General features: G+C 38.3%; 1 long non-coding RNA gene across 1 annotated transcript in view; it reads left to right on the top strand.

Moving 5' to 3' along the window:
• Positions 1-25580, top strand: part of LOC140647873 (uncharacterized) — a 31227-nt gene extending 5647 nt beyond the window's left edge. Inside the window, exons 2-3 of the long non-coding RNA XR_012040999.1 lie at positions 7558-7637; positions 25459-25580. This is a non-coding gene — a long non-coding RNA (uncharacterized lncRNA). The remainder of the gene's footprint in view (positions 1-7557; positions 7638-25458) is intronic.
• The last annotated feature ends 500 nt before the right edge of the window (positions 25581-26080 follow it).

Genomic DNA, 26080 nt, shown 5'->3' with positions numbered 1-26080 from the left:
CATTAATTGTTTGTGGGGTTTTTTTTAAGTTTTTAACTCATGCATATGAAATCACACCTCTATAACTCGTATGCAAACACAGTTCCTCTCCTGATACTTTGTAATTCCCTTCTCTTTCCTCCTGTAGATTTTTCTCTATGAAAAAAGTGAACTATCTATTTTCTAATTATACTCTGGAATTTACACTGACATTATGTCACAGCCCTCTATCTGGATTTAGTCATCCAACAAAAATTACAAAGAAAGTGAGACACCATGTGTTGTCAGGACTAGTTAAAAAAAAAAGAACAAAAGAGAGATGAGCAATGGTTAGTAAACCAAACAAGAGTACAAATGTTATGTCATGAAAATGTCTGCATCAATTGCTTAACTACCCTGTATAAATACACACCATTGTTGTTGGCTGATGCAAAAAAACTCTGAGAAAAGAGTTCAATATTGCAAGAGCAACAAGAGAAAAAAAGCCCATTAATATGTTGTCCAGACTGTAAATTGAACATAGAAATTCAAATACATTCTCTTCTCAGAAACAGGGGAAGAGGAAGAGTGGTTGAAAATGTTCTAGATATTTTCTGTCAGTGATGGCTTATGCCCTTTTTGCTAACCTGTCTTGCCCTAGTACTTAATTCTGTTCTACCTCAATTTGCAACATATAAACTTGCAGAAAATAAATATACCAAGGTCATGATCTCTGGAGGGCTCTCTTTTGACTAGATGACTGTGATGCTTTAGGAATATTAACGCTGTTTCCTCCCTCTACCCCATTTTTTCTTTCACTCAATTCTTCCTTCACCTCTTCACCAACTGTTGGTGTTGAGAGTTCATAAAACTGCAGGATTGCTGCTGCAGACATGGAAAACTATGATCTAGATAACTGTCTTAAAAGCATATAATAAAGGAATTAAATTTGGGTTCCTTTTAGTTGACCTCTGGTGGTTAGATTTTCAGGATAGACCTGGGTTACTTTTTTATTTACAGGAAGTGGTACTTCAGCAGATGGCTTTGTACAGTACTTATGAATTGCATCGTAATGTTCAGCTCTTTTTTGAGTAAATCCTTCTGATGTTGTTGTTATTAGAATGGGTGAGTTGAACTTCTTCACTTAAATATTTATGTGAAAATCCCATTAAAAAATGCCCAGTTGTCTTCAATGCAGCCAGAGCTTCCATAGCTGTCCTGGTGTCATTGAGCTGCAACATCACATCCTCAAAGACAGTGAGGGAAGCTCCTGGGCACTCTCACACGTATTCACCCACGCAGCACTAGGGCGAGTCTGAAGCGGGTGTGGAAAGGTAATTCTAGGTTGCAACCTGTCTTTCCTTAGGCGAAGTACTGGAGACTTCCTTGCGTCCTGGCCATTCCCAGATCCTACCCCCCAGGTGACCTGAGTGCCATTCTTTATAATTCTTGCAAGTGACCCCTATACTGCACCAGAAAAATTCTGTCAATGACTGTATATTTGATCTGACAGAGAATATGAAGCTCATTAAATGAGAGAACCATGACGGATGTGTGTAGGAGAATTAGATAACACAAATAATAGACACATTCACCTCACTGTGATTTAATTCTTATTTGCCTCTTCACACAGTACACTGCTTTTCATTTTTTTTCTTTGTCCTTTTAGAGACATTTGGAAAGCAAGAATGAGACATTCTTCTAGTGATTAACTGGTAACCAAACAAAATTACCAATAAAAGTTTTTGAAAATATCTTCTGATTTCATACATCTTTGTTCTTGAGATCCAATTTAATATTCTTCAGAAGACCATGTTTTCAGCATCTTGAACACTTCTTCTCATGAAGAGGCCTTAATATGGCCATTGGATCCCCTTAAGGTGCTTTTGTTTGTGCATGAGAAAATGAAAGCGTCCAAATCTAAGCATCACTAAGCTGTGACTCTTAGGGTTGCAGTGATTGCTGCTTCTGTCTGCCCAAGTAAAGAAGGACACAGTGACAGGCCTTTTTTTAATACATTTTTTTTCTTCCTGTGCATTTCTTTCAGATGTGTTGGCTATCACAGATGTAGAATCTGTTTTCACTCACAATTCTGTTGCCTTCATTTCAGGGGAATTCATGATCTGGTGTTGAGTGATTTTCACAGCTACGTATCTGCTGACAATACCCCTCCCTGTTTTGCTGTGGAGGAATGTACACCAGGCCAGATATAATCTGTAGTATACTAAGCTGAAGTCAGACTTCAGTAAATATTACTGTACACTGTGCAGTAATTTAAATTGTGGATGATTCATGCAACCATTTTTCCCTGTAAATAAGAGGTATATTTCTTATAATTACATCTGTCAGTAATTTACAGTTCAGCACTGATAAACATATTCTGAAACAGGAGCAAAATTTGCAATTTATGAGCAACCATGCATTTCAGAACAAAAAGCTAAGAGTTAGGGGGCCACATTATGAATCTTTTGCTAATGCTGCAAAGTACTTATTTCTGGAAGTGAATAGGTCTTCTCAACTGAGTAGGTACTCACAGGGGTAGAAGCTATGTTAAGTAATGTCAGTCTGCCCCTGCAATTTTAAAGGTTTTTATATACAGCTAATGAAGACTAGCGAGTCATGATTTGACAGAAGTCTTTTGCTCTGCAGCTGACACTAACTTGCCAAAAGGGGCTTGATTAATTATACCATTGTAAGATAATGCATTGTGAGCCCATACCAGGCAAATTACTCTTCACGGAGCACTGACAGTGTGTCTCTCTTCCACCTATGTAATTTATGCTAAGTGTAACAGTCACTGGAAACACACAGCCCCTGAAAATTAAAGCTGCAAAATAACAAACACAAAGCAAACTAGATTGCAAGCTTGAAACCATTTCTCATGGGCTGTAATTATAATAACATATCAATCCTCCAGGCTAGACCACAGCCTCTAGAAGGAATAAATGCCATGGAAAATCCAGTGCAAAACATCATTATCTGTCACCTAGACTAAAACATACTTTATCCTATCTGATTGCCATTGTTTCCTTTCTCATATATTTGACAAATACACGAAAGTGCATACCTTGCAGAAGTCTTTCTATGTTGTGATCTGTGATATGTCTGCACTGGTTTCCAAAAGCCTTCTACTGTTAGGCTTCCACATTTTAAAAAATACATAGTGGTAACTGCTGTACTTTCATAGGGAAGAACATAAGAAGTTTCTGTAATTCAGCATTAAAAAAAAAAAAAAGGAAAGATATTGTTATGACATCTTGCCATCATCTATTTTCTAGCAAGCCAGAATGACCTGCCCATTGCAAAAGGGAAGAGGGAAGCCCAATGTAGTCAAAGCTGCTAAAATAATGTTTAAAACCTCTAGAAACAAAAAAGGATCAGACATCCCTTATTTCACTGTTATTGGGAAATATATTTTTTCTTACATAACCTAAGCAGGAGTAGGTCCTTGGGGTGAAGCTGGAGTACTAATGTTTTTTTGGTAACGAATGACTTCCCTTCATGAAGTACATCTGGATACAAAGAAGCTTATTATTACTAGTCATAGGTAGTAATTTGCTCAGGGTGAGGTGTCTGGAATATGGTAATTGAGCAGGAGCAAATTTAGCCTAAGATCACAAAACAGCCATATCATCACCAGGCATCTAGAGACTTTTCACCACTGAACTCCTTTATGGTGAAAAGATCCAAAGCTTTCTAAAAAAGAAGGGAGGGGAAGAGCAGACAACTAGAAAACAGTGCTAGATATGCTTTACCAATGAAAGATTGTTTTCTGAGATGAGAATACCTGAAAAAGTGTAAAGGACCTGGAAAAAGAAAACATAACAAACAAACAAAAAAATCAGACATCCAAACAAGCAGAGACAGATAGAAATGAGATTTGACTCTAAGTTTATCCAGTGTATCAGTGAGTTTATTGAAATTAATTTATCTCAGATCTTAGGCAATAGCAAAATTCTCTAACATGAAAGTTAAAGAATTACACTACATTTAAAATCTTTATGAACCCACCTCAACTGACAAGCCACTTAGACTATTTCATACTCCAGTGACAACAGACATTGTTCTAACAATGAGTACCTGTCTTCCTAGGAAGTGTAATTGTCCATAGTGCCACTTGGAAGGAGAATCTAATGGAAACATTTGAGTGGATTAAATAACTTCACTTAGTATTAAAACCAAGCAAGCTGTCAATGAGGGCAAACATGAGAGAAAGGTTAAATAAAATGTGGGCCTAGCCATTGCATAGAGATGAATTTCACAAACAACTCAATCCTTGCAGAGAAACAAGTAAACTTTTTTCTAGAGATTACAGCATGGTAGTGGAGTTATGCTCCTGTGTTCATTATGTTCAGGTTATAGTCTCTAGTTAATACATAATTGATGATAAGTTTCATGTAACATTATCAGTTGTAGATCACATTAACAAAACTATGCTTTTGCTAATGTAGACTGTTCCCAAAAGTCGAGATAAATTATCCCAGAAAAAGCACAAGGATTATGTGCTACATGTGTATATTACATGGTTTTTATTTAACTGACATAGCAGTGTTGGCAAAGTTTGTCATTAAAACCTTGCCTCAGGTATTTTTAACCTTTTGGAGGACTTAAGTTAATGGGGCTCCAATTTCCTACATTTTTTTTTCCTGGGAATTTCAACACATATGATTTGTAATAAAAATGGATAAATAAAAGAAAGAACCCAATATTTAAAGCTATGCATGCTTTCCTGGAACTGTCATGGTCTGGCAGCTGAAATTTGTCACAGGCATAAACCTCACTGAATAACAATCCACAGTCTTGTTTTAGGAAGAAAATGTTTTTGTCAAGGTCTGGGGATCTGAGAACTGTGGTCTATGCATACACATGGTAATAGCTTTTGACTGTGCTTTAAGTGAAAATGACTGGCTTAGAAGCAATATTAGCCTAGGAGTACAATTGGGAAGACAGCTAGTGAGAAATTTTCAGATCACTGAACAAAAAGAATTTCTTTTTAGATGTTAGATATGTATTTGGAACAAGTGTGGATGTCCTTTTTTGCAGAACTACATAGCAAAGTTTACTTTCAGACTAGTTTTATCAAGTTGCATATAAAATTGTTGATGTGGCCATGCACTGGTCTCACCTACAAGAAGACATTATTTACTTTTTATTCTTTTTAAGCTGGAAGAATTCAGGTCTCTGATAATAAGATATTTCTGTGACTATGTGACCAGGTCATGCAAGAGTGTGATACTCAGGATGTTGCTAAAAGGTATTACCAAACTGCAGCTCATATACTCCTTTCTCCATGTTTCTCTCATTTCCATCAGCTCAGAGACTAATGGAACTGCATTTTGAAAGCAGGAAGACAATGTTTGGAGGAACAGGACGTCTGGTAGGAGATTCAGCTATCATCTTCTTAGACAGCATATCTTAGCTGCCTCTAGAAGCTGTGGAAATACAGATCCACTTGTATAGCTGTGTATGCTTTTTCAGAAGGGACTTACATTTGCAAGTTGCACAAAAGGCACCTTTGATGGCATTTACACTGGAAGGAAACTCATATTGTTTTAAATAGAGAAAGACATCCAAAGAGACTTTTAGCATGACTTCAATAAAGCAAGCAAGATTTCATGAAGAAGAGAAAGAAAGGGGTCCCAGAAATGACAAGTTATTCACAAAGATGACATGAATCTCACGGAAAAAATGTTCAGTTCACATGCTTTAAATCCAGTCAACATCAAAACTTGATTTCTTGATTTATGAATAACACATAATTAACAAGCAATCAGTGAACAATACTTTCAAGATCAATATGTGCAATGCAACAGATAAACCACACCACAGGACACTTAGAAAATGTTAGTAAACACAACTTTCTAAGTATCTTTCTAGGACTAATCCCCCCAGGATCTAATCCCACAGACACACTCAGAGCTGTGCATTCCCTCTGCTCAGACACAGCCTCACAGCAGGTGTGGGTCACAGGCCCTCATCCCTTCTCTGGAGAGGACAGGTTGCCCCATTTACCCCACTTCCAAGGCCAACGTGGGCTCTCCAGCCTGGTGTGCTCCCCTGCTGTTCCCCAGACCCTGCCAATGCAGGTGCTGGTGAGAAAACCACCGTGTCCTCAGGCACGCAGGCGTGGAGGTCCCGCATGCTGCCCCACACTGCCATCAGCTGATGGTCATCTTAATATATCTTCATCGTTGGTAACTTCTGCAGAGTATTATCAGCTTTGGGGCAAACACCTCCATCAGTGAGAGCTTTGGGTGCTGCAGCCAGGCAGAGGGGCTGCCTTCCCCTTCCCCTACTGGCTGCTGTTGCCCAGTCCCTGCCGCCCATGGAGGTGGCATGGGCAATGCCTGCCGCTGAGCGGGGCTCCTGAGCTGCTGGCACAGCCATCAGGGGATCGTGGGCATTAGAGAAAGATGGTGGGAAAGGGCAGGGAACAGTTCATTTGGAGGGAGAGGGAAACTATTCACTCCTAAAGCAGAGGAAAAACAATAGCAGGAAAAACATGAGGCAGGACTGTCCAATTTTTTATTCACCAAGCAGGCTTCTCACCTGCCACAGGTTTTCATTACAATCTGCATCCTTGCCATGAGACATCCCTTGATAATACTGTGACTCCTTTTGAGTAAATATACTATTAAAAGTGAGTAAAGTTGGTAGGAGCTCAGCCTCTGACAACTTGTCTTTTGGGACAGGTAAACGCTTGCCATGTGCATTTGGTAAGATACATGTTGTCAGCATGTCAGTGGCAAATAAATAAATAAATAATAATTATAACCTCATTACCAATACTGCATGACTACCCTAACTTACAGCAACGGTAATTAAAATTACCTTGTAAGTTATTAAACTTTAAAAACTGTCTCGTGCACTGTCATGAAGTAAACACGGTTTACAAAGGGAGCATACTCTGATTTGGCAGTTTCATCCTAGATACTGCAGGCAGATGGAGGCAATAGCTGTAAAGAATTTTCACAGCCTCACTTTACAATTGCTTTGAAATTTTAGAGAACAGTAACAACAAAAGAAAGATATAGAAACTGTCCACATTTGTTACAAGGCTGGGTTAATTCTGTCCCTATGATGTACCTTATCATACAGTTTTATAAAAGTATTTTTCTACCCAGAAATGTCACCCCCCCCATAAAAAAAAAATTAGGCTGACAATCTGTCTTTTTTAATACAGGATTTTTTATTTTTTTATTTATTAGCTGATTTTATTTATAAACAAGCCAGTATATATGATTGTCTGTTCTGTTCTTGTGACTGCTCTGCCTTTAACTGGAAAAAGATTCACACATGCAGGATAGAGAAATGATGACGAAATCAAATTTTAAAAAAAGTCAAATAGCCAGTGCACAATGTCAAAGCAGCAGGGTGTTTGCTTTTTCCATCTACTGGCTAACATGTTACAAATATACAATTAACTTCTAGATAATGGAACGAAGGTATATATTACACATAACAAATATATTATGCTACACATAGTAAAGGTATTATGAATCCTGACGGCAATGGCCATCCTTATACTTTGCTCTTCCGCATTGTTTCTTCTTGTTCTTCCACATACAGACTTTGTCCTTTGTTTCTCAACTTCTGCAGGTTCTTTAAGGCATAAAAGCTCTCCTCCTCCCTCCCCAGGCCAGATGCTCACATCAACCTCACCTCCACTCCGTGTCAAGGTAATAAACAGTCATGCACCATCCTTCTGCAACCTCTGTTTTCTTCAGAAAAGAAATGTTCTTTTGGAGCTCTGAAAGGGACCCAGACCTCAGTGATCAGAGCTGGGGACCGGGGACATGCTGCAGCTGCTCATGCAGTGCAATTTAGATGTTGTCTGGTTGTTCCAGACTTTGGAATGAAAAGCACAAAAAATCTCTACGTTCTTTTCAGAAAGTGTTGCTTTACTTTCTTGCTGTTCTGAGAGTCCAGTGGAAAGTCCATTTAACTACTGAAAAGGAATAAACAAGGGATATTTACCTAGGGACCTCAGCATAACTACAGAAAATTTAAAAGGCAGTAGGTGTGCTTCAATATTCATCATTAAACTGATTAAAAAAAAAATCAAAATACTTTTCAGTTATGTATATAATATGATTTTAAGTAATATCTGGCCACTTAAAGTTCATGTCTATGTGGGGCAAAACCTACTAATATTTAATCTCACCTTTTAATGTTGTTTTCATACACACATACAGGTATATACACAAACACACACCATTAGCATCCTGGAGAATTCTGTATGAGAAATAAAATATAATTCGGCCCTCTAACTAAAATGTTTTTACTTAACTATTTTTAATAAAAATTATAAAACTTTAAAAGCAATATGAAATAGCCCAAGAAGCTCACACATCAGCATAAGGATGTATTATCAATGCATCCCATGCTAATTACATCCAATGACAGCAAAAGAGCTGAGATATACTTCACATTTATTACAAGTTTTTTTCATGTTTTTAAGAGTTTGTTTCTGTCTTACCGCTAATCATGCTAGTAAGGTAATAAATGAACATTTCAAGTTTTTATTTCTTAAATGTTTGTTGACTCTTGTTGAAAAACAAACTTATTATAAAATAAATAAATATAGGCACAAGAATTAATTATGAATTGCATAATGACAATTATGGCCAGCAGATTATGATACTAACTCTGTTTTCCATGCTGCTTCTTTGAAATATGGTCAATAGATTCTGTAATTAAAGGCTTTCAAAGAAGGGTTCAAGTTTTTATCTGTTGCTTCAGACTTTGAATAAGAAAAAAAGAGATGAAAGGATCTGTCTGGGTTATTTTCTTATGCTACTGTAAATTTGTTTTATAGAAACCACAATATAGTGTTGTTTGAGTAGTGCAGCTCACTTTTATATAAGTAAACAGAATTCTATTATGTTAGTTTCTATATTTCAGCTAGGATAACTTTTCTTCCATCTAACAAATTCCATTTGGATTTTTTGTTTCCTCAAGGGACCAGAGACTGTTTAAACAGGCTTTCCTCTTTTTTACACTTTGCTTTTAGTTCTGTTGCCTTAAATCTACACAAAAAATGTGTCTTATTTATTGGTATCCTTGTAGTCTTTGACCCTTCGTTCATTTATCCAGATAATTGTTTTATTCTGTTTGTATATGTCATCAATTCTTGTCACTTGTTCTTCTTCATGTAGCAAGTATACTTATGATTTCACAGTCAAATGCCCAGTCCATCTGTAGACATACAATAGCATCTCACGGTCATATTAATATATTCACACATAGATCTCAAAGTCTTTTGTGTTCATTAAAAGACCTTCTGGGAAGCCCTCTTTTTGCATCTGCCCCCTTCTGGCTAATACTGTAGATTTGCACACAAAATAATTCAGCCAATACCGTAATTCCTTGGATGATTGTATATCCCATATATACACTTACCCGGATTTTTGAGTTTTACATGCTGTGCAGTTGAGGTTAAAAATAGCTATAACATTCCCAGCCCACTGAAGCTGATGTGTTTTCAGCTGGGGAAGAAATAGGTAGACCCTTCTTTTACAGTAATGAGTACAGGGAGATTCGTATTTGACCAGTCTTGAGATGGATCTTCCCCACCTTTTGTCCATGAAACCTACAAACCTAAAGACCATCAAAAGGCTCCCAGTCTCTAAAGGTCTATTTGATTAGATGACAAACTAATAGGAGAACAAACCTTTTTTTCTCCAGAGAAAATTTTGTGTCTTCTAGGCAAAATGGAGCAAAAAAAAAGGCTTAAAAATCCTGCTCCCTGCTTACTATACACATGCAAGGATATGAGTCATTTCTTCTGCCTTGCTCTCTAGTACAGTCATTCTCGATCTCTTCCTGGCTTAAATGGCCTCTTCTGGGTGCCAGCAGAGTTCAGTCCTCAGCATGACCTCTAAGTTTGTTTGCAGATCTCCTTGAATTAGGAAAGCCTCCCATTCTTTCCAGAAGTTTTCTAGCAGTTGTGTGATGCTTCCAAAATATCTTTCTGCCAGCCCAAAGTTCCTCCAGTGGTATATATTCAGTACAACTTCCTAAGGAAGGGCATTTTCTCCCCTCCAGCTTCTGCCCAACACAAAGTGTGCCAGCTGTGACAACTGCAGGTCCTATGAAGCTGAACTGGAAAAGGGTGTCCTGTCCCTTACTGGTCTGCAGACGCTCCTTAGCACTGGTCCTGTGGGACCATCAAAAGCAACCCTGCAGCTGTGTGTGGTGTGGCTTCATCTGTGCTGACTGCTTTGCTTTACATATTTTCACTGCTTTCTAATGTAGACATAGCCACACAGCAATGTACAGTATTACTTAATAAATGGTAAATAGGCAAGTTAAAACAGTTGTGCCATCATCATGCTGAACAAAAGAGGGAAAACCATTTTCTCCTCCTACTACTGTGCTTTCACCCACAGTCTCTCTGGTCTGTCTGTTTATTTTTCCTTTATAGTTTGTACTCTTTTGGCTTCAAGAAACTTTTACAGTTCTTCTGTTTTTTGTATGTATTAACAATAATAAATTGCACTTTAAATCTATATGGTAAGCCAAAATGTGTCTCTGACTTTAGCACTCTTAGATGTGTATTTTTTCCTCTGGCTTTGAAAAGGGGTCTAGTCCTGGAGGTGCAGTGGCATTATCTGGTCCTTGAGCTGTAGATGTGATTTTTAGAGGACCTTTCTCCAGAGGCTTTCTCTCCTCTCTCTCACACTATGGCATCTTTTAAAATAGCATCATATGGTAGATCAGCTGTGTCAATCAAAGTCCACCTTTCACTCCAAGGATAGTGAGTGTTTCCTCTAAACTGCTTATAAAGAACTTTGTTTATGAGTTAAGAGTCCCAGGATGTTTCTATATCATTACAATTTGCAGAAAATATCTTCTAATCCAATATTAGAAAAGAAATACAGTGTTAGACATGTCTTAGTCACACATCCCTTGAAAGGATAATTTCAAATGAATTCATTAGGTTAGCAGGTGTCTTCTCACCTATGTATCCACTTATTGCTAGGCAAGGTTTATTCTAGAGACTGACAGAGAGGTTGTCACTCAACAGACATGATTTGGGATTATTGTCTGTTCAGAATTACTTTATCTGTTTGTATTTCTCTCTCCACATTCTTATTTACAGCATGGATTGCAAGTAATATGATTGAAGTCCTTCCATGGCCTGTAAAATTAAAAGATGGAAAACTATTTAAAAAAGACATTTTTTTGCAAAATATCAGGATCTCAATCTTTAGAAAGCCTGAAAATAAGCTAAACAATTAATTTACAATAAATAATTGACTTGCTGAATTTTGTATCATTCTGGAGATAAACTCAAAACTCTAGAATTTGCTCAATAATATATATACATTATTCACTGAGTACTTCACAAAATGGTTTTTACTGCACAGAACATGCAAATAAAATTGCAGTCGTTACTACTGTGTGTGCAATTAAGACTGCTTAAATTTATATTAAATATGTGATAAAAAAATGTGTATTTCATTTTATTGCAATATTCCCAGCTCACAGTATGATTGGCTAATGTAAGAGAAATATAATCCAGAAGGAGATGCAAAACTACCTGATCTTTAGGATGGGTCAAACTGTCAATTTTACAATGCAACATAAAAGGTGAAATTATCATAGAAGCAATATTTGTGCATGCTGGTTGCTACTCTTGAGTAGATCAACAGCAGTGGAAAGTTTGTAGGAAGAAAAAGAGAATACTGATAATTCAAAATCTTTTTTCAAGTTGCAAATAAAAATAAAATCTTTTTTTGCAATTCAGTTCTCCTGAATTGTCTGTATGTATGTCATGTTTTAACTCCAGCCAGCAGCTAAGCCCCACACAGCCGCTCGCTCACTCCCCCCTGGTAGGATGAGGGAGAGACTCAGAAGAGTAAAAGTGAGAAAACTCATGGGTTGAGATAAAGACAGTTTTATGGGTAAAGCAAAAGCCGCGCACGCAAGCAAAGCAAGGAATTCATTCACTACTTCCCATGGGCAGGCAGGTGTTCAGCCATCCCCAGGAAAGCAGGGCTCCATCACACGTAATGGTTACTTGAGAAGGCAAACACCATCACTCCTAATGTCCTCCCCTTCCTTCTTCTTCCCCAGCTTTATATACTGAGCATGATGTCATGTGGTATGGAATAGCCCTTGGGTCAGTTGGGGTCAGCTGTCCCAGCTGTGTCCCCTCCCAACTTCTCGTGCACCTGGCAGAGCGTGGGAAGCTGAAAAGTCCTTAACTAGTGTAAGCACTACTTAGCAACAACTAAAACATCTCTGTATTATCAACACTGTTTTCAGCACAAATCCAAAATATAGCCCGATGCTAGCTACTATAAAGATAATTAACTCTATCCCAGCCAAAACCAGCACAACATAATACTTATTACAGTTCCTACACAACTGGGTGAGCTGAAACAAAGATCCCTTTTTTAGGGTCACACAGAAATCCTTAGCACTGCTGGGAAGAGAAATCCTGGATTTCTCTTGTTTCTAACTAGAAGTAATGAAGAAATGTGATAAGTGAAAATGCACATATGTCTACTAAAGAATAAATTAAGTATTGGATTATCAAAACTACTAAGGAGGTCACGGGTAAATTAGCTAAGCACACGTATAACAAAATTCGCAAGAAAAGCTTCACTGCAGAGTCCCACAAAGTGTCCATTCCTTCTGTAGACGTGCAAGGCTGCGACCTTTTACATGTCATGTCATTAGAAGAATCAACATGGTTAATCCACAACCAGGCTAATCTTCATGTGGGTAATGAAGGTCTAACAGTGCTTCAGACACCTTATAAATTATTTTTTGCTGGAGTACTGCACAACTACATTTTTAATTGTCATCTGAAGTGTTAAATAAAAATGTATGGTTGAAAAATTCATCTTTCACTGAGCTGAGTCACTGTCCTAAACCAGTTGTTCCCCATGAATCACATGCAAATATAGCATGCAGACAGAACACGCTTTTTTATATTACCAGTCTTACCTATTTCCTTATTATGCACTAAGTGTTAGGAACTATTCTAAGAATATTGTGCTATAACCAGAGCTTGCTGTTAGATGTGTCAGTGCCCAGTGTGCATCACCTGACTGGCAAAAGCCTTGCTCCCTAATGAAGGCTTTTCCCTTGAATGATGCAGCTGTACTGGGAAAAATCATCTGTCTATAAGTCAAATCAAAACAAGTCATCATTTGGGAGGGGGAAGGAGGCTATAAACAGTAAAAATGCCATAGAGAGAGGTTGGACAGTGTTTAATCTATTGAATGGAGGTACCTTGTCTGCTTTGAAATTTCAGCAGAAATTCTCAATCCCAGTCAGGTTCGTGCTATCTGAGAAACTACCACTACAAAGAGAGGGACATTTTACTGAATGTCTTAGGGAAAAAACAAAACCTATGGAATTATTGGATATTCTTTGTGCTTTCTGTAGCCTTTCATGTTATATCTGGATTACAGAGCTCAATGTATGCATTACTCTCTTGGGGTGAAAGCCTGGCATGTAGAGTATTTCCTGCACCCCAGTTTCCATGGGAGGAAAACAACACACTCCTGTTGTGGGTATGAGCCACAATGTGCTGCTTTAATACGTGCTCATGCTGGATAAACAGGAGGCCACAATCCCCTTTTATGACAGAGCCCACTTTAGCAGATAGAGTTAGAAATTTAGGCTAAAGCATTCACCTTTAGACAAGGAGACATGCACTTCTTTCCCTTCTCCAGTGAACATTTCTATAATTAGTATAAAGGGAAACACTTGTGATTGTAATGCTAAAACTATTGTATCACCTTTGCAAACAAAGAGGTGGTCTAGCTAATGACATATCAGGCTGTGCTGATAATGTCTGTTCGTTTACTGTTCCTGTGCCTCCTTTAAGGCAAGGAGGTCACTTGCAGTATGTTTTAAATTGAGATTTTCTTTAAAATCTCCAGAGAAGAATGCACGGCTGCAGTGCAGGCAAGAATAGCTGCACTGAAATGAGTAAGTTTTGTCACTAACTTCATAGAATCATAGAATCATAGAATAGTTTGGGCTGGAGGGGACCTTTAAAGGTTACCTAGTCCCTGCAAGAGCAGGGACATCTTCAATTAGATCAGGTTGCTCAGAGCCCCATCCAACCTGACCTTGAATGTTTCCAGAGATGGGGCATCTACCACCTCTCTGAGCAACCTGTGCCAGTGTTTCACCACCCACACTGTAAAAAATTTCTTCCTTATATTTAGTCTGAATCTACGTTCTTTTAATTTAAAACCATTACCCCTTGTCCTGTCGCAACAGGGAAACCCTACTAAAAAGTCTGTCCCCACCTTTCTTATAAACCCACTTTAAGTATTGAATGGCCACAATAAGGTCTCTCCCAGGGACTTCTCTTCAGACTGAACAACCCCAACTATCCCAGCCTTTCCTCATAGGAGAGGTCTTCCATCCATCTGATCATTTTTGTGGCCTGCCTCTGGACCTGCTCCAACATGTCTTTTCTGTGCTAAGGACTCCAGAGCTGGACACAGCTCTGGTGAGACCCCCAGGTGGGGTCTCACCAGAGCAGAGTAGAGGGGCAGAATCACCTCCCTCGACCTGCTGGCCACGCTTCTTTTGAGGCAGCCCAGGATACAGTTGGCTTTCTGGGCTGCGAGCACACATTGCAGGCTCATGTCCAGCTTTTCATCCACCAGTACCCCCGAGTCCTTCTCCGCAGGGCTGCTCTCAATCCCTTCATCCCCCAGCCTATACTGATACCAGGGATTGCCCTGATCCAGGTGCAGGACCTTGCACTTGGCCTTGTTGAACCTCATAAGGTTCACACAGGCCCACTTTTCGAGCTTGTCCAGGTCCCTCTGGATGGCATCCCGTCCCTCAAGCGTGTCAACCAGACCACTCAGCTTGGTGTCATCTGCAAACTTGCTGAGGGTGCACTTGATCCCACTGTCTATGTCATTGATGAAGATTTTAAATAGTACTGGTCCCAAGATGGACTCCTGAGGGACACCACTCTTCACTGATCTCCATCCAGACATTGAGCCATTGACCACTACTCTCTGGATGCGACCATCTAGCCAATTCCTTATCCACCGAACAGTCCATTCATCAAATCCATATCTCTCCAATTTAGAGAGAAGGATGTTGTGGGGGACCATGTCAAAGGCCTTACAGAAGTCCAGATAGATGTCATCCATAGCACTTCCCTTGTCCACTGATGTAGTTACTTCAAGTAAACTTCAAGTAAACTAGTGTTTCATCCTCTCTCTTTGACTTGGTTCACTGCAGTTTGGAATACTACCTAGACCATCTTTATGCTCATATGACAAACTTCTCATCTTAAACTGTGCCTTTCCATTTAAGGGGGTTAGCACATATACTGCAATGACTGCCGAAGTCCTTAGCCAGTGTGATGGGGTAGCAGGTGGAAGGAAGATCTGACCAAAACCAACAAGAAAATGAATATAAAACACTTTTCAAAATTAATTTAGTTTAAAATCTATTCCTGAGTTGCGAAAGTGCAAATACTTGCCTAACTTTATTAACTTTTAGTGTTTCTGAACTCATCTTGTAAAAAAGCATCAAACTGCATCTTACAGTTTAATGATATCTGAGTTATTAAATACTTGAAAAATGTGCTTTATAATGAAAGCACCACCAGAGCCCAGCCTTCAGCAACATGCATACTGCTGCTGTAATATCTACTAAATTACTGAAAATTGTGGTGGTGTGATTTTCTTAGTATTGTGAAATAGAAGTACCTGTGCTCTTCTTGCTTCATCTCTTCATTATACATGAGATCTGAGGCTGGAAAATACTAGGACAATATTAGTCTTTTAATTATATTTTGTGAAAGTGTTTGGTATCAAGAGAAGAGCAAAGCCTATTTCCACTGTGAGCATCTCTCAGTGTATCAAGGCTTTTAGAATTTCTACTGCAATGTATGTCGATGAGATCATAAAGAGAAAAAGAATTGTCATACAGTTTTGCTTTCATCATTACTTCCTTGCTTCTCTTTCTAGTTCTCTTCCCTCAGTCTGATTCCAAAGTGTAAAAATATGCTAAGGTACTGACACTTGACCAAAAAAAAAAAAAAAATTTAGAAAAATCAGCCTGGAAATCTATAAACATTACTAATGATAGAAGATATCCCTAATAACTGTCCTATGTCCCCAGTGTTTGGAAGACAATATGTGTATTCTTGCATATAATAAAACATTTTATTATGCTAATTTATGCCTCCATTTCATCATTTGGACATGTTTCCCTTCTTTTTCTACTGTTTGGCCTATGTTGTGTTGTTTCCTAAGTTGCTCTCTTCATGTTTTTAACTTTTTTTGAACGTGGGATGGGGAGCCACAATTATTCCTTCACGTTTACGCAAATGGGAAAGGTGTGCTGATAAAATACTGCTAACATTAACCTACAGGTTATACAGGCTAAACTTGTGATGAAACCAATGAGTTAAAAGAAAATCAGATACATGTTACAGCATAGCAAGGGGTCTTTAGGAATTTTGAAGGATTTAAGAGCAAAAATTATTTTAAAAACTTCATTCTCAAAAATTATTTGAAATAATCAGCGTGTTAATGCATGAAAAGCCGATTATACAAAATTAGGCCAACACACAGCTGCAATGCTAATAGTAGCATGCCTGGCCAACACTGCTGTGATTTAGGCAGCTATACCCTGCTCTATGGCCCCTAGCCCTCCCACAGTCTTCTAGACCAGGAAGTGCAGGATATGATAAGGAAAAGCTGAATAAAGACCCCGCTCAGTGGCAGAAGTAACTAAAACAGGGATGCTAGCACTTTAGGGAAACTTCATCAGCTTTAACTACTTTTTCGCCTCAGGATGGCTTCTGTTCTCTCCAGACCTCTCCTGTTTCTTCTTCTCTGCTCCTTTTGTACTCTCTTCCTTACCATTATACTCAGCTCTCTCCTGTCCTCTTCATCTCCTTCCCTACAATATCTGTCTCACTGCTACTCCCAGTCCTTTCCTTCCTTCTCAGTGATACAGTCTAATTAAACTCCTCCCCCCACCAAAAGTTTGGGAAGTGCTCCCCAAAAGGTAGCATCTCTTCCCTAACATTGTCCTCCTCCTGTCTACTTTCATAGCAAGCTGTGTGAGATATCACTTGTCCATTACACTAGTGTGTACATTGACTACCACAGTGGAGGTGCTGTCATAATAAACCTGATTAACACCTCTGCAGCAGCAACAAATTGGGTCTCTGCTACTAAGATACACGAGGGACAGAAAGACTAAACAGGAGGCTGAGGAGAAATACTGGAAAATGTAATGAGGAGAGGCTACCCTGGAAGGAAAAAAAAACCCGAAAGAAACCCAAACCCCAAACAAAACTCCAAAAGCATTACAGAACTGAGATTGTTATCATTTCCTTTTTGTTATAGCGTATTTGATGAGCTCTTATGACTGGGATTTATTACAGAAGAAGATTCAGAAACATAAATAAATCCTAAGAGAAAAATGAACTTATCCTCAAATAATTTCTGAATTGTTTCAGCTTTGACTAGGTATGTGTTCTGGCATTAAACCAGCTGTGTTTACATGGACCTTCTTGAAATCACTTCACTCTTTTCATCTCTGGGGCAAAGCAAATAATTTTTTGTTGTATTGTAAGAGTATTTATATAAACCATGAAGAAAGTTATGTTTTCATTTTGTTTGGGATATTTTTTTTTCTACTGAGTTAAATTCTTTTAAAAAAACTCGCATGCAATCAGTGCATTAATTTTTAATGAACCCAGTTTTAAATTCTGTGTAGAAGAAAACAATTTTAGAAGACTATAAGGCTTGGTCTTAATTATAGTACTTTGTCTAGAAAAGTAAAAAATATAGTTTTTTACTGCAATAGATTCATTTTTAAAAAACAAAAATGTTTTTTAATATTTTGAAAACAATATAATGGAAGCAGAAGAGTCACAATATTTATAATGGAAGCATTATAGATAGCATTGTGGTCCCTATTAGGACCATGAAAGGGTTTGCATCCAGAAAACATCAGGTTAGTTCAGGTTACTTCAAGGCATTATTAATAGGAATCCCGAAAACTGAGATATTTAAGTTACTAGACATTCATGAAAATTTTGGTCATTGGATTTTGGCTTTTATTTGCAGCATAAGGAGCAATTCTCACCCTCTCTCCCTCCCCCCCAGTTCCTTCATTTCTTCTCCTCAATTTTCTCAGTGAAACACCTATTGTCACACCCTGCAATGCACAGGCTGGGCCACAAAACAGGCCACAAAAGAGCTATGAAGTGGTTATCGGCAATGAGGCAAGAGCAAGTAGCTACCTGTATTCCAAGCTTTAGTGACATGAATTGTTGATTAGAAGTGTTTGGACATCTCCTATTACAAAGTAATAATTTTACATTCTTTTCCACTTTGATTTGTCCTTATGTTCTAGTTATTTTTCTCTAATATGTGTCAAAGAAACACTTTTTCCCTTTCTCTGAGATTTTTTGCCATCTCATTGATTTCTGTCTTTGATATTAAAGCTACTGTACTAGACAACAGTGCTACATTACAGAGCCAGATTCTATAGGGTGAACATTTTGTGTGGTCACGAAACTATTCTCAGTTCAAAATTGGAATAATCAGGCTTATATTTAAAGTTGTAATTTTTTCCAAACTCCGGTAAGTTATCTTAGAAAAATAAACCATCCGGTGTCAAGTAAAACTTATTTCATGTTTCCTTACTGAACAATGCAAAAGGAACAGTAAGTTTTATTCTAACTTCTGAGACCCCACTGGTAACAGAGCTATTATGCTGAGCTATCTGGAACTCATTTACAGTCCTCACAGGGGGTCTGTCTGCAGCCTTAATTTCAGATCTGAGGCTCGCTGTATCAGTTTACTGCCTCTTAAATGATCTTCTGATAAACTCAAAACAAAGAAACTTTTGCTCAAAGAATAAGTTGTAACATATTTTTGGGAATGATTGCTCTTGCTAGGGTTTGTGTTCTAGGGAGCTTAGGGGAAAATTACTGTCATTACATTATGTTAGTTACAGATTGTGTGGGAAAAATTTGACTGAAAAATTAACTAGTATTTTGATGTCTTTTAACACGGTTGTAGGTGTTTTTCTTACACAAGCTGTCTGAGGACAGAACTTTGAGTTTTAACAACAGAAACAAATTAATTCACATAAAAATCCTCAGCACAGCTAAAAAATCTCTCTTCGTGGGACCTTTTTTCCCCAAAAAATATTCCTTCCCCTTTTTAAACTAACTTTGCCACAAAGAAAACACATTGCACATTGTTTTGTTTGGTCCTCTCTTAACAATAATGACATGATAAATATTATGGTGTTGTTATTTGTATTATGTTGGTATTTAATGGCCAATTCAAACAGGTTTGTTTCAATTCAGAATAGCTCATCGTTCTTCTTTAAAGAGCTTACAAAGTAAAAAGCTGAAGTAAAAAGGGAGAAAGGAGTATAGCCAGCCAGGATATGTCTGTTTGCAAATAGGTTCACAATGATTTTAACGGTACAGAATGCATCCATCAAAGTATTTAGCAGATACATGGGGACATAAAAACAGGAAAAAGCAACTCAGACATACACATGGTTGTAGTTAAAGCTGCAACGGGAAAGAGTAAATCCATTAGTCTTGGTTTCTTTGTAACAAACCAGCAAAAAACAGTTTTATCCTGAACCAATTCTTTGAGACAAGTGATCTATACATAGACATGTTAAAAAACACATTTCTAGTATGTTTACATCAACACCTGGAGTTTCTTTCCCTTTTTCTTTCTCTTTATTTTACCCATCTCATAAGTTTCTATGGATCTCTAACTGAATATATTTAGAAGGTTCAAGACTTTCTGTTTTTAGATGGTGGAGTTAAATTAATGTTCAAGTACAAACCTATGTATATATGTTATATATATATATATGAAAATTACTTTTTCCATTCACAGAATCACAGAATCACAGAATCACAGAATCATGTAGGTTGGAAAAGACCTTTAAGATCATCGAGTCCAACCATAAACCTAACACTACCAAGACCACCACTATACCATGTCCCTAAGCACCTCATCCAAATGTCTTTTAAATACTTCCAGGGATGGCTACTCAACCACTTCCCTGGGCAGCCTGTTCCAATGCTTGACAACCCTTTCAGTGAAGTAAAATTTCCTAATATCCAGTGTAATATCCATTCCTAATATCCATTCCTAATATCCTAATAGCCTCCCCTGGCACAAATTGAGGCCCTTTCCTCTTGTCCTATCACTTGTTACCTGGGAGAAGAGACCGACCCCCATCTCGCTACAACCTCCTTTCAGATAGTTGTAGAGAGCAATAAGGTCTCTCCTCAGCCTCCTTTTCTCCAGGCTAAACAACCCCAGTTCCCTCAGACACTCCTCATAAGATTTGTGCTCCAGACCCTTCACCAGCTTCATTGCCCTTCTCTGGACACGCTCCAGCACCTCAATGTCTCTCTTGTAGTGAGGGGCCCAAAACTGAACACAGTATTCGAGGTGCAGCCTCACTAGTGCCAAGGACAGGGGCACGATCACTTCCCTAGTCTTGCTGGCCACACTGTTTCTGATACAAGCCAGGATGCTATTGGCCTTCTTGGCCACCTGGGCACACTGCTGGTTTATATTCAGCTGGCTGTCAACCAACACCTCCAGGTCCTTCTCTGACAGGCAGTTTTCCATCCACTCTTCCCCAAGCCTGTAGCATTGCATGGGGTTGCTGTGGTCCAAATGCAGGACCTGGCACTTGGTCTTGTTGAACCTCATACAATTGGCTTTGGCCCATTGATCCAGCCTGTCCAGGTCCCTCTGTAGAGCCTTCCTACCCTCAAGTAGATCAACACTCCCACCCAACTTAGCATCATCTGCAAACTTACTGAGGGTGCACTCCATCCCCTCATCCAGGTCATTGATAAAGATATTAAACAGAACTGGCCCCAGTACCGAGCCCTGGGGAACACTGCTTGTGACCAGCCGGCAACTGGATTTAACTCCATTCACCTTCTGTTCTGGGTTGCCATAGGGCTACATGTATATATAGGGACATGCCTGTGCCTCCTCATCTTGTGCATGTATCTTATGCCGCTCATGCCTGGCTGTCCCCAGCCACACAACAGTACTGTCGGTCGCCTGTCAACACAGAGGTCACATTCACACCGCTCTAAGTCCAAGCTTCAAATTTAGGAGCTGCTTTTGTTAATCTACCTGATTTTCTCCACTGACTACATCATGCACCTATGCAACTTTTACACGCCAAAACTGGCAATGTGAATATTTCCCTTCTCTGCCAACAAGGCTACTTTCCTCGGCATTTCTAGGAACATGGATCTTAAGCACAACAAAGAGCATTTTGTTTCTCCCTCTTGGTCACCTCTTTGGTGGTAGCAGATTTTTCTTCTGAATTTTTGAGCAAACCCCAGAACTTCCAATAACAGAACAAGGGGAAGCTAGAGCCAGATGGTAGGAAGTTAACAAAATTATTTGACTTCTACAAAATACTGTTTATTGGATACATAGAGACCTCCTTCTAATTTTTCTGCCATTGTTACAATGATAATCTTAAAACTCCAGACAGACACCAGCAGATAGTGGAAAGCAAAGACAAACAAATAACATTTTAAAGTTAGTTACCAGATGGAAAGGTACAATTTTTATTCTAAGTCTTGTTCTTCTCAAAAAAATAAATTAAAAAATACTATTAAACTGATTCTTTCCTTTTTTCTATGTGTAGTTACTCCACTGACAGATCTTTTTCAAATGTGCCCATTCTTTATGAAAACACATTTTTACCCAGCAAGCATAGTTACATAGTGTACATGCCACAACATATAATAAACAGGGTTTAGGAATTTTTGTTGTTGTTGTTCTTTTCAAGGAATTGGTTCCTTGGGGTTTTTTCTCCTTTTATGTTATGTAATGATGAAAGTAATTTTAGTTAAAATAACTCATGTATGCTTTCCTCTCTTGAGTTCAGATATTAAAAACTCATAGAATAACTGTGATTTATGCATAGTGACAGTGCAAGAATGGATATACTGTCTATTCTATGGAAACATTAACTTTTTTTTTTTTTAATTTTAAGACAATACAATTAATGCAAGACTTAAATTGCCATGATAAATCAGAAGATGACACAAGACTAAAACATATTCTCTTCAAGAATGATACTTCAGAACAACTTTCCCTAAAGCACACTTAATGTTAAAAATGACCATTTCTCAATTAAGCTGACAGCAGATTATAAAGGTTCATTATGCATAGCAGTGATTTTTTTTAAACCCTGCATAAGTGGAAAAGAAGCCTTTGAAGAATAATTTACACATTAAAACAAAGGACTTAAGGAGATTGCCTGGTGTTAATTAGAAAAAGAACAGTCAATTATAAGACCAAAAATAGTTTTATGAGAGGAAACTATAAATCAGTTTTTTCAGTGGAGTTAGAATAGTCCAGAACCCCCAAACTTTATGTATCCTTTGTAGTGATGCTTGCCAAGAACCTATGGACTCGAAGCTGAAGCAAAAATTATTTGTTTGGGTACAGCTTTTATTAATTTATACAATAAACAATAAACTTAGGGAAAAGTTATAGAGCTGTCTTAGGAAAAAGAGAAAACTCTAGACATTATAGTGTATCAAACCCCCATGTTTCTCTTCATATTTCTCATATGTACTGTTATAATTTTTCATCATCATCATACATGATGATTAACAAGTTTACACTGAAAATATTAAAAACCCCTCACTTTGCTTACTTGCTGATTTGAATGAAAATATAAGAATTTATACTAATTAAAAACATTTGCAATTAGCATACAAGAATTTTGGGAATATAACTCCTCATGCAAAGTACCCAAGATTTTTTTTTTACTATATATAAACAGTTCAACATACCAGAGTGACATGTGCGCTGTCCAGAGTTTTCCCAACTTTTTGTTCCTATTTCATGTGCTTCTGAGCAATACTCTTGACAGCAGCATTGTCTTGCCTCCTGTGCTTGTTGATGTTGACTGTTTATCGCTTGTAACGTCCTGAAAGGTTTTTGGGCAAGGCTGGGGGGAAGATTTATTTGTTTTTGTTTTCATACTCCAAGTTTTAACGTTAAATGGTGAGATGAATACGAAGCTCTCACAATGCCATGCCACCTCCCACAGCTCATTGTGCTCAACATGCTTTCTGTAAGGGGAAATTTTGACTGATAGATGGATCCGTTATGAAAACAGATACTCTTAAACTATATGTGTTTTGAGTTTGTTCTCACATTTTCTATTTGTCCCATGCCAATATGGAGTTGTTAAAAAAAAAAACAGGCTTTACAATTTATAATTTAGACTTTGACATTTGGGAAAGTTGTTGAGTTTTCATTTTTATTCCTTTCCCTGTCCCAGGACTACAATTTTATAAGTCTATATTTCCCAGTGGACAGATAAATAGATAGATACCGTCCATCATTGTTACAGTGCAGTACCATTGTCAGCCAGAAGTGTTATGAAGTGGCAAATATTTATCTAAACTGCAAGGAAAGTATCAGTCTTTGCCTAATATTTGCCAGAATTCAGATGATTACATACCCAGGTATTTTTAAAATATATTTTCAGACAGGGATCTTTAAAAAAAAAAATTTACTTCTTTATTGGCTTGTTTCTGTGAATTATAGATTAGACAGCCATCAACAAAGAGTGTTTGGTTAATCATTATTATTTTACTGAGAAGGATTAAATGATTTATGTTATTTCCTAAAACCAATAAAGTTAAGTTTAATGAGATTAGCCTAATGCTTCTCACCAAACACTATTATCTTTCTACTAGTGGCATGTATTGTTTTCTAAATTGCAAGCTACTGCAATATAACCTTTCATTTAGCTTTTAAAATGAAACTCACATCTGTGATTACATAATTCCGTTTTGGTACAATATACAAATAAATGCTACAAATACAATAAAATAGTATTTGAAGTGATGTAAACTCTGAAATATAAGCCTATATATGAGGTCTTTTGGAAAGATCCAGAAATAACCTAATACCTATATATATTTTGTCAGGCTTTTTTAATATATCTAATACCTGGTGGAGAGGAGATCACAACCTGAATGGATTGCTATTTTGCGTCCAGGCTTTAGAGATTGCATATTTCCTATATGAATTTAGTTTCTCCACCATACATACGGATGAGAAGCACACAGTTATGACGCAAGACCTTGAATGCTCCAGATAAGAGTATGCCCCTCACTGGCACATCTGCTGAGTCTGTCTTTGCCCCCAGAAACTTCATGACCAGGGGGAAGTGGTTCAGTGCTAAATTTGCTTAAAAATCCCTGCAGTTTAAAAGAGCATGTAGAGATGCAGCAAGCAGTTTCAGAGCCCAGGGTGACTTCTCAGCCTCCCCTTCCTTTGCAGCTGCCTTTCCAGTGAGCAGATCCAGTGAGTGAGGGGTGGCATGGGAGCCCCCAGCTGTGCAGTCATGGATTTGCTTATCCAGGGATCATATCTGAAGCCTTGGATGGGGAAAGGAAAGCCTGGGAGGAGGCAGAGGTTTCTTCTGCTGAATGCTTAATTTTCCCTATGTTGATAGCAGCAGAGACTATAGAGCTTCTTTGCCTCCTGAGTGGCTGTGAAGTCAACAGCTTGCATGGCCCCTCTTATATCCATGTCTGTCCTGTAACATTTTACTACTATCTATATCTATTCCTGCCTTAGGAGATTTCCAGGCATTAATCGACCTTCAAGGAGTAATTACATCTGGCTGTCTCATATCCTGAGTGAGTGAATATAACTGCCTCAGTCATTGTAGGGAAAAAAAAAAAAACCCAGACAGTTTGTCTTCATCTTTTAAATAATGGCTTTAAAAATTAAAAAAAGAAAAAAAAATTATCTCTGCTAGAACACTTCTGTGAGGATTGGAAATAGGACTCCTCAGAAAGTCTTGCCTGCTGCATTCTCAGTCAAGGCAGGTTCATATACTTGAGAACAGCTGGATTCAAAGTACTCAGCAATCCTCAACACTGAATACTTGCTTGGTTCCCTGCCCAACACGCTGGCTCTATGAATCCCTTTTGGAGGTGATTAATTTCCCCAGACACAGATTAATTTCCCCATCCCATTGCACAAAGATCTGAGCTTCTGGGGAAGGGGGCAGCAATGCAATAGTTAAGGATTGTGGCACTTCATGGTCAAGGCTTTCAGCACAGAAAAATAACTTGTCCCTCTAGCAGTCCTACTAGATTGAATCCCAAGCTACAGGCTCTTGGCCTTGATGAGTTCCAGCGCATTAAAAATTGCACGCTGATGCTATTCACTGCTTTCAGATTCTTTTTTAGCTTATTGATCAAGGGTACACAGTGAGGTTCAAGTGTTGCTTTCGATCACTTTGATACAAAGCAGCCAATGGCAACAAGCAAACTTGTTCTTGAAGTACAAGTAAGGGTGGGGGTTTTTTTCAGGGATATATTTTTCAGAGGGTATTTCATTAAAAAACTCATTAGGGAGACACGATCAAAGCTGATTCTGCCTTGACTTTGACAGTTTGTTTTCTTTCTGTTCCTAGGCAGTTCAGAAAATGCAGTGGAACCTTATTATCATGGACCTCACCAACGTGAGTGTCAGGTAGCTGAAACCTCATCTAACCAGCTGGTGTCTCTACTGCTCCTGCTGCTGTTTGCTGATAGCAGTAATTGTCATGTTTAGTATATACACTTTAAAGGTTTTTTTTTTAATATTCTGTTGAAATGTTCACTTTTGGTAAAAAAATGTAAAGCAATCACATGCTATATTTAGGGAATATACACCTGTATGAAGAGTTACCTCACCAGGGCTATGATGTAAACCGTGACAGGGTACAATAGAGCTGCCATAAGGGATGAACATTGTGAGTAGTTGTGGGGTGCCCACCTTGCCCACATGGCCTTGATACCAGCAGATGGTATGACAGGAACAGGAGTGTAACCCGTGAATGTGACTGGAGCACCAAAACTGTCTGATATATGGGGATGTATGCCTCAAAACTGACAACGTTGAAGAGGAAGATAGACATCAGCAGGATTAAACAGCTACAAGGGAATTACCAAGGTGGAGGGGCCTGGACCCACAGTGGTGGGTCTTCCTGACTTCCCTGTGGTGAAGTCATGCTGACTACTCTTCATCACTTGCTTGTCCTTCATGTGCCTGGA

This window comes from Ciconia boyciana, chromosome 2 (assembly GCF_034638445.1).
Source record: "Ciconia boyciana chromosome 2, ASM3463844v1, whole genome shotgun sequence".
Taxonomy (NCBI): Eukaryota; Metazoa; Chordata; class Aves; order Ciconiiformes; family Ciconiidae; genus Ciconia; species Ciconia boyciana.
The sequence above is the reverse complement of the archived record's forward strand: the minus strand, read 5'-3'. Positions and strand labels throughout refer to the sequence as shown.